Source organism: Mobula birostris, chromosome 10 (assembly GCF_030028105.1).
Source record: "Mobula birostris isolate sMobBir1 chromosome 10, sMobBir1.hap1, whole genome shotgun sequence".
Lineage (NCBI taxonomy): Eukaryota > Metazoa > Chordata > Chondrichthyes > Myliobatiformes > Myliobatidae > Mobula > Mobula birostris.
The window spans coordinates 130,847,115-130,861,502 of NC_092379.1; the positions used below are offsets into that span (position 1 = coordinate 130,847,115).

The 14,388-nt window shown below is 44.9% G+C and overlaps 1 protein-coding gene across 2 annotated transcripts in view; it reads left to right on the forward strand.

The window, feature by feature from the left end:
• The first annotated feature begins 11,047 nt into the window (after positions 1 to 11,047).
• Positions 11,048 to 14,388, forward strand: part of LOC140204342 (A-kinase anchor protein 17B-like) — a 67,022-nt gene continuing 63,681 nt past the window's right edge. For both annotated transcript variants that reach the window (XM_072270991.1, XM_072270992.1), the window contains exon 1: positions 11,048 to 11,358. The gene's annotated coding sequence lies outside the window, so the exon portion shown is untranslated. The remainder of the gene's footprint in view (positions 11,359 to 14,388) is intronic.

Sequence of the window (14,388 nt, forward strand, 5' to 3'; positions counted from 1 at the left end):
AGGGCATACAGGAGCGAGATATGCCAACTAGTGGAGTGGTGCCGCAGCAACAACCTGGCACTCAACGTCAGTAAGATGAAAGAGCTGATTGTGGACTTCAGGAAGAGCAAGATGAAGGAATACATACCAATCCTCATGGGGGGATCAGAAATGGAGAGAGTGAGCAGTTTCAAACTCTGAAGTAAGTAGAGGTGCTGCTGAACTTTCTTCATAATTGCACTAATGTGCTGGGCCCAGGTCAGTTCCTACAAAATGAAAACACCGAGGAATTGAACGTTGTTGACCGTCTCTGCCTCTGATGCTCTGATGAGGAATGGCTCATGGGCCTCTGGCTTCCTCCTTCTAAAGTCAATAATCATCTCCTTGGTCTTGCTGACATTGAGTAAAAGGTTTTTGTTATGGCACCACTCAGCCAGATTTGCAGTCTCCCTCCTATATGCTGATTCATCACCACCTTTGATTCAGTCTATGATAGTGGTGATGTCAGCAAACTTGAATATGGTATTGGAGCTGTGCTTAGCCACACAGTCATAAGTGTAAAGCAATTAGAACAGGGTCTAAGCACACAGCCTTGTGGTGCACCTGTGCTAATGGAGATGTTGTTGCCAATCCGAACTAATGTAGTTCATAGGCTTAGTAATAGAAACAGGAAGTTTGGTGGAGTTTAATGGACTTTTAAATAGACACATAATTATGAAGATAATGGGGGGATATGGAAGATACACAAGAAGAGGATATTTAGTATAAGCTGGAATCAAGGTCAGCACAACACACACACATGTTCCCGCGCAGGTCCAGCAAAGAACTTTAAGAACCCAGTCTCTATAAAAGAGAGGCGCCTGGCGGAGCGGTCATCCTGGGAGCAGTCATCATCAGAGTAGTGTGAGGCAGAGTAGTAAGGCTTTGGCTCAACAGGGCTTCGGCGAGAACAGGTGGAGGCAAGGTAGGTAGGTAGGTTCATCCCTGATTTCTTATTCTGAATTAACTCTGGAGAGAATCAGGGGGTATGTCTACAGAGCCAGTGTTCTGTTCTGGGTGTCAGATGTGGGATTTCCAGGGGGGTGGGGGGGTGGGTAGGGTTGCCAACGGACAAGAGTAGCAGTCAAATACGTTATGTTTACCCCAGAAAAGACTACAACGACCATGAAGCCTTGCGCACGCATGCGTGACTTGCGCATGCATGTACGTGCCGATTTTTTCTACAAACCGTTTTTGGCGATTCTGTTCCGGGAAGGTGAGGGTGGGAGGGTGGTGTTAATCACTACCGGAATACAGTATCGGTGATAAGTGGCTAATACACTCAATTTCGTTTCTAAAAGGGTTTATCTAATGAACTTAATATTAAACACACAGTGCATAATTTCCTCGTACGAATACAGTGATAAGTCAATTATCAGGGGAGGACAGGGGAGCTTGAAGTAAGTATTGAATGAACTTCCAGTAGAAGTGGTAGAGGCAGGTTCGATATTATCATTTAAAGAAAAATTGGATAGGTATATGGGCAGGAAAGGAATGGAGGGTTATGAGCTGAGTGCAGGTCGGTGGGACTAGGTGAGAGTAGCGTTCGGCAAGGACTAGAAGGGCAGAGATGGCCTGTTTCCATACTGTAATTGTTATATGGTTATATAAGTCACTTATAAGTCAATAGCATCAAACATCTTAAGTAACTTTTGGATATTAAACGCACAGCACATATTTTCCCCGTATGAACATATAAAATCATTGCAACACACCAATGTCGCTGAATCAGTGGGAGCCCTGGGCTTGTTTTCCTACAACAAGACGGTCCCATCGAGGGGTGACAGGAGACAGCGATACTCGAAGGGGGTTCTTTATGTCCAGTCTATTCCACACTTTAGTTTTCATTGCATTCATTGCAGAGACATGTTGGAAATGGAAGCAACGTTTTCAGTGCTTTCGTGGCTATCTCAGGATATTTAGCCTTGACTTTGATCCAGAATGCCAGCAGAGATGTTACATCAAACATACTTTTCAGCCGGTCGTCATTTGCAAGCTCCAGGAGTTGATCTCCTTCCCGCGCTGACATGGATGACGCGCGGGTAATGACCTCGCATGCGTTCAAGCTCAACTGTGCGCGTGACAGGGAATGAGGAAAGGTGCAGCTGACTCATATCGCCAAATCATATCGTTTCATCGCGGCCCGGTGGTTGGGGACCGCTGCCTCAGAGACCGTGTTAGGGAACTGGAGCTGCAGCTCGATGACCTTTGGCTTGTTAGGGAAAGTGAGGAGGTGGTAGACAGGAGCTACAGGAAGGTAGTCACCCCAAGGCTACAGGAGACAGATAAATGGGTGACTGTCAGGAGAAAGAAGGGAGAACGTCAGATAGTGGAGAGCACCCCTGTGGCCATCCCTCTCAACAATAAGTACTCCATTTTGAGTGTCGTTGGGGGAGGGGTTACCTACCGGGGGAAGCAACAGCGTCTGTGCCCCTGGCATTGAGTCTGGCCCTGTAGCTGGAAAATGAAGAGGATGGCAGCAGTCATAGAGGACTCTATAGTTAGGGGGACAGATAGGCGATAGACACAACACGGAAACATGGATGGTAGTTTGCCTCCCAGGTGCCAGGGTCTGTGACGTTTCTGAACACATCCACAATATCCTGAAAAGGGAAAGTGAGCATCCAGAAGTTGTAGTACGTATTGGTACCAACAACATCGGTAGAAAGAGGAAGGAGGTCCTGAAAAAAGAATACAGGGGCTTAGGAAGGAAGCTGAGAAGCAGGACCTCAAGGGTAGTAATCATGGGATTCAGATTTCTAGGTAATTGGGACCTCTTCTGGGGCGGGTGGGACCAGTACAAATGGGACGGGTTGCACTTGAATCCGAGGGGGTCCAATATTCTTGTGGGCGGGTTTACTAGAGCGATTGGGCATGGTTTAACCTAATATGGTAGGAGGATGGGAACCAGTATGATAGAGCTAAGGGTGAGTCAGCAGGTTTACAAGTAGATGATGGGTGTAATATGAATGTAATAAGACAAGCCAATGATTGGATACAAATGTAGACAGAGCAAAGAGTTGAATTGTACCCCAGAGGCAAAATTCAAAAGGGCAAAGAATGCAGGACCAAATATGCCGTATTTAAATGTGCATAGCATTCAGAATAAGATGGATGAACTCATGGCGCAGTTAAAAATTTGTCGATATGACATTGTGGGCGTCATTGAGTCGTGGCTAAAAGAAGGTCATAGGTGGAAAAGGAAATACAGTGGTATGCAAAAGTTTGGGCACCCCTGGTCAAAATTTCTGTTACTGTGAATAGCTAAGCGAGTAAAAGATGAACTGATTTCCAAAAGGCATAAAGTTAAAGATGACACATTCCTTTAATATTTTAAGCAAGATTACTTTTTTATTTCCGTCTTTTACAGTTTCAAAATAACAAAAGAGGAAAAGGGCCCTAAGCAAAAGTTTGGGCACCCTGTATGGTCAGTACTTAGTAACACCCCCTTTGACAAGTATCACAGCTTGTAACCACTTTCTGTAGCCAGCTAAGAGTCTTTCAATTCTTGTTTGTGGGATTTTCACCCATTCTTCCTTGCAAAAGGCTTCTAGTTCTGTGAGATTCTTGGGCCGTCTTTCATGCACTGCTCTTTTGAGGTCTATCCACAGATTCTTGATGATGTTTCGGTCGGGGGACTGTGAGGGCCATGGCAAAACCTTCAGCTTGCGCCTCTTGAGGTAGTCCATTGTGGATTTTGAGGTGTGTTTAGGATCATTATCCTGTTGTAGAAGACATCCTCTTTTCATCTTTGGCTTTTTTACAGTCGGTGTGATGTTTGCTTCCAGAATTAGTTAGTATTTAAATTGAATTCATTCTTCCCTGTACCAGTGAAATGTTCCCCGTGCCACAGGCTGCAACACAAGCCCCAAAGCATGATCGATCCACCCCCGTGCTTAATAGTTGGAGAGGTGTTCTTTTCATGAAATTCTGCATCCTTTTTTCTCTAAACATGCCTTTGCTCATTGCGGACAAAAAGTTCTATTTTAACTTCATCAGTCCACAGGACTTGTTTCCAAAATGCATCAGGTTTGTTTAGATGTTCCTTTGCAAACTTCTGATGCTGAATTCTGTGGTAAGGATGCAGGAAAGGTTTTCTTCTGATGACTCTTCCATGAAGGTCATATTTGTACAGGTGTCGCTGCACAGTAGAACAGTGCACCACCACTCCAGAGTCTGCTAAATCTTCCTGAAGGTCTTTTGCAGTCAAACGAGGTTTTGATTTGCCTTTCTAGCGATCCTATGAGCAGTTCTCTCAGAACGTTTTCTTGGTCTTCCAGACCTCAACTTGACCTCCAACGCTCCCGTTAACTGCCATTTCTTAATGACATTACGAACTGAGGAAACGGCTACCTGAAAACGCTTTACTATCTCCTTACAGCCTCTCCTGCTTTGTGGGCATCATTTATTTTAATTTTCAGAGTGCTATACAGCTGCTTAGAGGAGCCCATGGCTGCTGATTGTTGGGACAAGGTTTGAGGAGTCAGGGTATTCATAAGGCTTTGAAATTTGCATCACCTGGGCTTTCCTAACGATGACTGTGAACAAGCCATAGCCCTAGCAAGCTAATTAAGGTCTGAGATCTTGGTAAAAGTTATCTGAGAGCTCAAATTTCTTGGGGTGTCCAAACTTTTGTATGGTGCTCCTTTCTTTTTTTCACTCCAAAATTGTACAAAACAAAAATAATACACTAATCTTGCTTGAAAAGTTGAAAAGAATGTTTCATCTTTAACTTTATGACTTTTGGAGATCAGTTCATCTTCTACTCACTTAACTATTCACAGTAACAAAAATTTTGACCGGGGTGCCCAAATTTTTGCATGCCACTGTACTTTGGCTCAAAAGGACAGGCAGGAAGGCATAGGCAATGGTATGGTTCTGTTGGTAAGAGATGGAATTAGATCTTTAGAAAGAGGTAACATAGAGTCAGAGAATGTTAAATCTTAAAAAACTGCAAGAGTAAATAAACATTATGGGTATCATACATAGGTCTCCAATTAATGGTCAAGATGATGGGGTTGAGATTGCAAAGGGAGCTGGAAAAGGCGTGTAATAAGGGTAATGACAGAATTGTAATGAAGAACTTCAATAAGCAAGTGGATTGGGAAAATCAGTTTGGTGTTGGATCGCAAGAGAGGGAATTCATTGAATGCCTATGAGATGGCTTTTCAGAGCAACTTGTGCTTGAGCCTACGCAGGGAAAGGCTATCTTAGATTGGGTGTTGTGTAATAACCCAAATCTTATTAGGGAGCTTAATATAAAGGAACCCTCAGGAGGCAGTGATCATAATATAATTGAATTCATACTGCAATTTGAGAGGGAGAAGCATAAGTCACATGCATCAGTATCATAATGGAATAAAAGGACTTACAGAGGCATGAGGGAGGAGCTTCCCATCTGGGATTGGAGGAGGATACTGGCATGGAGGCAGCAGAGCAGAGATGGTTGAAGTTTCAGGGAATAGTTCACAAAGTGTAGGAGGGATTTGTCCCGCAGAGGAAGATGTTCTCAAATGGCAGTGGTGGGCAACTGTGACTGACAAGGGAAGTTAAGGACTGCATAAAAGCCAAGGAAAGGGCATGTAAGGTAGCAAAAGTGAGTGGGAAGTTGGATAATTGGGAAGCTTTTAAAATCCAAAAGGCAACCAAAAAGCCATAAGAAGGGAAAAGATGAAATATGAGGGCAAACTAGCCGATAATATAAAGCAGGATACTAAATGTTTTTTTTCAGTTATATAAAGAGTAAAAGAGAGTTGATATTGGACCACTGGAAAATAACACTGGTGAGGTAGTAATGGGGAACAAAACTTAATGTGTACTTTGCGTCTTTCTTCACTGTGGAAGACACTAGCAGTGTGCAAGAGGTCCATGAGCATCAGGGAGCAGGAGTGAGTGCCATTGCTATTGCAAAGGAAAAAAGTGCTAGGCAAACTGAAAGGTCTTAGGGTGGATAAGTCACCTGGACCAGATGGACTACATCCTAGAGTCCTGAGAGAGGTTGCTGAAGAGATAACAGATGCATTGGTCATGATCTTTCAAGAATCACTGGATTCTGGCATAGTCCCAGAGGACTGGAAGATTACAAATTTCATTCCACTCTTTAAGAAGGGAGGAAGGCAAAAGAAAGGAAGTTATAGGCCAGTTAGCCTAATTTCAGTGGTTGGGAAAGTGTTGGAGTCTATTACTAAGGATGAGGTTTCGGGGTACTTGGAGACTAATGATAAAATAAGTCAAAGTCAACATAGTTTCTGTAGAGGGGAATCTTGCCTGACAAATCTGTTGGAATTTTTTGAGGAAATAACAAGCAGAGTGGACAAAGGGGAGGCAGTGGATGTCACTTACTTGGATTTTCAGAAGGCATTTGATAAGGTGCCACACATAAGGCTGTTTAACAAGATAAAATCCTATGGCTTACAGGAAAGATACTGGCATGGATAGAGGAATGGCTGACAGGCAGGAGACAGTGAGTGGGAATAAAGGGGTCCTTTTCTAGTTGGCTGCCAGCAACCTGTAGTGTTCCTTGGGGGGGGGGGGTCAGTATTGGGACTGCTACTTTTCACATTGTTTGTCAATGATTTGGATAATGGAATTGATGACTTTGTGGCAAAGTTTTCAGATGATACAAAGATAGGTGGAGTGGTAGGTAGTGCTGAGGAAGCAATGCGATTGCAGCAGGACCTAGGCAAGTTGGAAGAATGGGCAAAAAGTGGCCGATGGAACACAGTGTTGGGAAATGTATGATAATGTATTTTGGTAAAAGGAACAATAGTGCAGACTATTATCTAACTGGAGAGAAGGTTCAAACATCAGAGGTGCAGAGGGACTTGGGAGTCCCTGTGCAAGATCCCAGAAGGTTAATTTACAGGTTGAGTCTGTGGTAAAGAAGGCAATTGCAATGCTGGCATTTATTTCAAGGGGAATAGAATATAAAAGCAAGGAGATAATGCTGAGCCTTTATAAGACACTAATCAGGCTGCACTTGGAGTATTGTCAGCAGATGTTTCAGAAAGGATGTGTTGTCATTGGAAAGAGACACGAGGAGGTTCATGAGGATGATTCCAGGAATGAAGGGGTTAACATGTGAGGAGCATTTGGCAGCTTTGGGCCTGTACCCACTGAACTGTAGAAGAATGCATGGGGGTCACATTGAAATCCACTGAATGTTGAAAGAACTAGATAAGGTGGATATGAAAGGATATTTCCTATGGTATCCAGAACTAGAGGGCACAACCCCAACATTGAGGGGAGACCTTTTAGAACAGAGTTAAGGAGGAATTTTTATAGATAGAGAGTCGTGAATCTGTGGAATGCTCTGCCACAGACTGCGGTGGAGGCCAAGTCCGTGGGTATATTTTAGGTGGAAATTGATAGTTTCCGAACTGGTCAGGGCATCAAAGGATATGGCGAAAGGGCAGGTGTATGGGGTTGATTGGGATCCGGGACCAGCCATGATGGAATGGTGGAGCAGACTCGATGGGCTGAATGGTCTAATTCTGCTCCTAACTCTTATGGTCTAAAATGCTGGAGAAACTCAACAAGTCGGGCAGCTTCTTTGGGGAGGAATAAATAGTCGACTGCATCAGGACTGCAAAGGAAGGGGGAAGAAGGCAGAATGCTGATCTGCAGAGATCTTCCAGCAGATTGGTTGTTGGTTTGGGTTCCAGCGTCTGCTGTCCTGGGTGTCTCTTTCTCCAATTTCCCCCTGTGATAGACTTTCTGAGACCTACATTGGCCTCATTGACCACCTTGAGATCTCAGAGAACTGGAATGGAAGCAAGAAGGAATCAGGTGCTATATAAAGAACAATAACAAAGACTGTAGGTCTGGGTGGAAACTTCTTGCCCCAGGCCGTGAGACTTCTGATCACCCTGTTACTACCCAGTACACAGTATTTATGACAGCGCCAGCCGCATTATACAGTTGTATATGTCATATAGGCAATTTATGTCAACTTCTACATATACAAAATGTCTTAATTATCTCTTAATATTATTGTATTAATATTATTTTCTGTGCTGTTCGTGACATATGCACTGTGTTTTGCACCTTAGTCCCAGCGGAATGTTGTTTCATTTAGCTGTGTACATGTGTGTAGGTGAGTGACAATAAATGGCTGGTGGTGTAGTGGCATCAGCACTGGACTTCAAGGCCGACGGTCCTGAGTTCAAACCCAGCCTGGGCAGCAGCAGTATCTCTGCAGAATAAAGGCATGAAAACCCTATGGACCCTATGGTCCATGAGGACACGAAGAGTCGGACTCGACTGGACGACTGAACAACAACGACGACTTGAAAGTAGTTTGAAGGGAAACTGAGGGGGAGAACTGATAGTTGATTGAAAAATGATGAGAAATGTGGGTGTGGTGTGCCAAAATATTTTCTCCCTGGGTAGATATGCTTACGTGAGATTAAAGCCTCACCACGTATCTACGAATCGTATGCTATGCACCTAGTTAGAAGAGACATGATGAGCTTGGGCGCTCCACTTTGTGCCTGGACCTGCCCAAGGCCTCCGCCTAGGGAAGGGCCGAGCTCAAAGAAGCGGCCGCGGCTGGAGGCCGACACAGCCTCGGGCTCGAGTTCGGTGGTGGGCAATGCCAAGGCGGCCAGTGAGAACAAACTGGAGGAGAGGCTGAGCTCGGTGCTGCCGCAAGATCGAAGAAGATGGAGGTGCATAGCCGCTAACCCTGGATTCGGGACGGCACCCACGAGAAGAAGAAGAGATATACTTAATACTAAAGGGGCAGGTACTCTACTTAAGGTGAGAGTGGAGTACTGTGTGCACCTCCACACCTGGAGTACTGTGTGCAGTTTTGGTCTCCAAATTTGAGGACGGACATTCTTGCTATTGAGGGAGTGCAGCGTAGGTTCACAAGGTTAATTCCCGGGATGGTGGGACTGTCATATGTCAAAAGATTGGAGCGACTGGGCTTGTATGCTCTGGAATTTAGAAGGCTGAGAGAGGATCTTATTGAAACATATAAGATTATTAAGGGATTGGACATGCTGCAGGCGGAAGCATGTTCCCGCTGATGGGTGAGTCCAGAACCAGAGGCCACAGTTTAAGAATTAAGGGTAGGCCATTTAGAACGGAGTTGAGGAAAAACTTTTTCACCCAGAGAGTGGTGGATATATGGAATGCTCTGCCCCAGAAGGCTGTGGAGGCCAAGTCTCTGGATGCTTTCAAAAAAGAGATGATTAGAGCTCTTAAAGATAGTGGAATCAAAGGTTATGGGGATAAGGCAGGAACTGGATACTGATTGTGGATGATCAGCCATGATCACAGTGAATGGTGGTGCTGGCACGAAGGGCCAAATGGCCTACTCCTGCACCTATTGTCTATTGTCTATTGTTTACAGGGCATGTAATTTTCCACACAAAAAATGGTAGGAGCTTGGAACAGGCTGCCGGGGTAGTGGTGGGAGCGCATATGATGTTCTAGAGGCTGCTGGGCGGGTAGACATGTGAACATGTGGGGAATGGAGAGATGGGGATCACGTGCAGGCGGAAGAGATTTAGTTTACTGCGGCATCTTGTTCAGCACAGTCATTGTGGGCTGAAGGGCCTGTTCGTGTGCTCTATTATTCTATGTCAGAGAGTGGCAGAGTCGTACAGCAGGACACCTGCCCTTCAGCCCTTCAGGTTCATGCTGATCAAGATTCCTATCTGATCCCGTCTGTGAATAGTCAGTATCTCTCCAGAACTTTCTTATACATATACCTGTCCAACAATTTTCTATAACTTGTTCATAAAACTCTTTTATACAGAGAAGTGGGTGCCTGGGGTGGTTGAGGAGGCACATAACACAGCGGTGTATAAGAGGCGCTTAGGCACATGAATGTAAGACGATAAACTATCGGAGCCTAGTTAGGTCATTTTGCCCATTGGGTCTGCCCTGCCTTTCAATCATAGCTGACCCCATTTGCCTGCCTTCTCCCAGAACCCTCAGCCCCCTTACCAATCACGAGCCTCTGCTTTAAATGTACTCAATGACCCGGCCTCCACAACCATCTGCAGCAATGAATTCCACAGATTTCACTACCCTCTGGGTGAGGAAATTCTTCCTTATCTCTGTTTTAAAGGGGTGTTTCTTTATCCTGAGCCAGTGCCCTTGCATCCTAAACTCTCCTAGCAACTCTCTACCCTGGTCTATGTTTTTGGTAGGTTTCAATAAGCAGAGAATGCAGGATTACTTGCAGAACAGCCAGGATTAGGTGTCATTAGATTAAGTAATTCTGCAAAACATTGTGGGCCAAAAGGCTCCCACCTGTTTTCTACATTCTAGGTACAAAGCGAGCAGCTATTGTTGGTTGGATTTAGCACATGAACACCACCTCGCTATTTCTTCCTTCCTCCCCTCCAGTCCTAATGAAGGGTCTCGGTTCTTTATTCCGTTCCATAGATGTTGCCCGATCCGCTGAATTCCTCAAGCATTTTCTGTGTTACCAGCATCTGTGTTCATGAGTCGCTGTTCCACATTAGCAAAATTTATTTGTAACTTATTTTAATGTTTATTCCTTAAGCAGTACTGCTGCCACAAAGCAACACATTTCACGGAAGGGTCTCGGCCCGAAACCTCGACTGTACTCTTTTTCCTAGACGCTGCCTGGCTTGCTGAGTTCCTCCGAGCATTTTCTGCGTGTTGCTTGGAGTTCCAGCGTCTGCAGATTTTCCCTTGTTTGAAATTTCACGACATGTATCGTGATAATAAAACTGGGCAAATGTGGATCAAATCTGTAACATTTGAGAACGTTGAAAGTGCTTAGCATCTGTGTATATGCAACTGACTTCATCTGTACACACGTTTGCATTTCTTATTTATTACAGAGCTTCGCAAGTGAAGATAATTGTGGTTTTTTTTGGTCCTGTAATAATTGCAAGAGTCCGGGCACTCACGGCTGGCTCTGGGAGAAGTGGGCGTGTCGGTGCCCGCGGCGGAGCAGGAAGAGGAGACGCCCCGCGCATGCTCAGTGCGGGCGCAGCGGCCGGGCGCTTCCTGCTCGCCGCTGTGAGGGCGTCTCTGTGCCAGAGGGCAGCGCCAAGTCACTCGCAGGGCAGGAGGGGGAGGAGAGGGAGGGAGAGAGAGAGAGAGAGGGGGGGCAAACGACAGCCCGGAGTCCGGCTGTGTGAGGCGCAGCAAGTGAGAACCGACCGGACTTGCCGTCGGGCACCGCCTGCCCTTTAAGCGAGTCAGTGCCCCCCACCCCCCGTTTTATGCACAGCAGTGGCATTTCTGCAGATCGGGCAGCGGGAACATGTCGAGTGGCCCCGAGGCTTCGGAGCAAAAGTAAACGAGGGCAGTTGTTCTCCTGGGTGTCGTCGCCACGCCCGCGGGGTTCAGGCAAGTTTTCCGCGCGTACGTGCCGTGACTGTGTGTATGTGGGTGCACTGATCCCGTTGAGTGTGTCGGGGGCCGGTGGAACCGTTCTGAAAAGCCTGTCTGCGTGTTGTACTGTTCTATTGTGGAGTCACTCGGGACCCAAAGGCTTTCCTCCAAAGATAACCATAGGGCAAGCGCTACAGAAAGAAACACAGAAAACCTACAGCCCAATACAGGCCCTTCAGCCCTCAAAGCTGTGCCGAACATGTACTTACTTTAAAATTACCTAGGGATACCCATAGCCCTCTATTTTTCTGAGCTCCATGTACCTGTCCAGGAGTCTCTTAAAAAACCCTATCGTATCCGCTTCCACCACTGTCACCAGCAGCCCATTTCACACACACACCACTCTCTGCGTAAAAAAACTTACCCCTGACATCTCCTCTGTGCCTACTTCCAAGCACCTTAAAACAGTGCCCTCTCGTGATAGCCATTTTAGCCCTAGGGAAAAGCCTCTGACTATCCACACGATCAATGCCTCTCATCATCTTGTACACCTCTATCAGGTCACCTCTCATCCTCCGTCGCTCCAAGGAGAAAGGACCGAGTTCACGCGACCTATTCTCATAAGGCATGCTCCCCAATCCAGGCAACATCCTCTGCACCCCTTCTATAGTTTGCACGTTTTTCCTGTAATGAGGTGACCAGAACTGAGCACAGTACTCCAAGTGGGGTCTGACCAGGGTCCTGTATAGATGAGCTGGGTTCCTGTGCCCCATTGTTGACCTGAGACCTATGTTTGGTAAGTGGGCATGGGTGGACGGGTAGAGAGAAGATGACTCTGAATTTCTTACATGCAACTGCGAACAATGTAGACAAATCACCGGGGAATCTGGTCTCTGGGGAATAGATAACTCGAGAAATTCTGCTGACGCTGGAAATCCAGAACAGTGCACAGGAAATGCTGGAGGAACTCGGAAGGCCAGGCAGCGTCTGGAGAAAGGAATAAACAAACAGTCGAACTTTCGGGCCGAGACACTTCATCAGAACTGCCTAGGGAAACCGAGCTGGCTTAGCAGGTGACTGAGCTCTATTTGGCAGCGCAGTTCTCCCCAGGTGCTGAGCAGCAGAACGCTTTCATCAGTTCTTCATCGCTGTGCATGGTCATCCTATTGAGTGGCAGAGTGACATTATTTAGGTGGTTACTCGAGCGTGGTAGATCAACATAATCAAGGAAAATGTTGCTTCACAGCTGTGAAAACATTATGTTTGGCATTCGATGTTGTTGGCTCTTCTCATTGATGACCTGAAGGAGTGAGTAGAGAGTAAAGTATCCAAGTTTGGCACGGACACGGCAACAGGTGCAAGAGCCCAGTTTTTGACAAGAATGTGGGGCTCTGCAACGGAGTGGGCAAACGTCTCCGTGTTTCAGAATTAAATTTATTATTGTTGACTTGTATGACATGAAATTTATTGTTTTGCAGAAGCAGTACTGTAAAAAAATCATAAAATTAATACAAATTACTATAACAGTGCAACAAAAAAAGGAACAGTGAGGTAGTGTTCATGAACCATTCACAAATTTGATGGCAGAGGTTAGGGTGTGGCATGGGGAAAAACTTGTTTCTTGATGTGAGTGTGGGTCTTCGGGCTCCTGTTTCCAGGAGTAACAGATGAAGTAGTTTTGTCAAAAACCATTGAGTTGGCTGGTGATGTAGATTTTTGAAGTTGAAATATGGACAAAATATTTACTTATTGAAAGGCATCATAATGAATCTTTTGTAACAGTGTACAAATTGCCAAATGCTATTTGGTTAACTTTTCCCAAGCAGTAAGGCTGATCAACACCTCCAGCCACTAACCCACCCCTCCATGCGCCCAACCAGCAGTACTTTATCATTTCCTGTAAGAGATCCCTTATGTACAGACACAACTGTACTTAGCATCACTTTATGGACATACAATAAACCTATGTATAAAACCATATGTATTAATATATATTGTTTGCAGGGTTTTTTTTGTGCTTCATCAGATCCAGAGTAACAATTATTTTGTTCTCTTTTACACTGGTGTACTGGAAATGACATTAAGTAATGTTGAACCTTAAGCAAATCTTAAATTGGATTTTGATTCATTGCTGAACTTAAATAAGAATGAAAGCAAATGATTTTTATAAAGGCTGGTGATGTACTGTGTAGTCCAGCCGATCCATTGAAGATATCGGTACATTTACCTTCCAGCCTAGGGAAACTTGTCAAGGCCAGTTGAGTTACAGTGCTCATGAAATAGGGCATCTGCTTTAGCCCTTGATATTTCTACATGTTTAATTCCCTGTATGTTGTACAGAGTTTTGAAATGCTTGGCATTTTCAAAAATGCAACAAATGAGTCTAACATCCTCTTAACACTTCCTCCAGTACATTCTGTGATTTTTGATAACTTCCTTGCAGAAGATAAAATCTTAGTAACTTATTGTTTTGTCATTACTGGGAGTTCCAGACTTCTGAGTTGATCCCATTTTGATCTGAATCTTAACCAGGAATCATCATCATCTTCACGTGCATTGCGCGTTACACGCTTGGGCGATCATGGCTCTCCACATCGAACGATCCCTCGCAGTGTCAATGATATCTCGCACACTTAGATCTGTTAGTTCTTTCACAGTGTCCATATATTTTCTTCTTTGCCTTCCTCTTCCGTGTTTCCCAGGCATACGGCCTTGTAAGGCATTCTATTTCTCCCTTTCTGATGACGTGGCCCAGGAATTTAAGTTTCCTCTCATTTAATATTATCATTTAAAGATCTTTTTGTATGGGTTGGAGTACTGTCATTAGTTACCCTCTCTCTCTGTGATATTTTCAGCATTCTTCAAAGAAACCACATTTCTGTTGCTTCTAAGTTTCTTTGGAGTTCTGGTGTTATAGCCCATGTTTTGGAAGCATACAACAAGACTGACAAGATGTAACATTTTATTGTAGTAGCCTAAGAAAAACCTCAACGAAAATGAAACAACACCTATTTGGGACAGACAACCCAGAATATCTCTAAAATA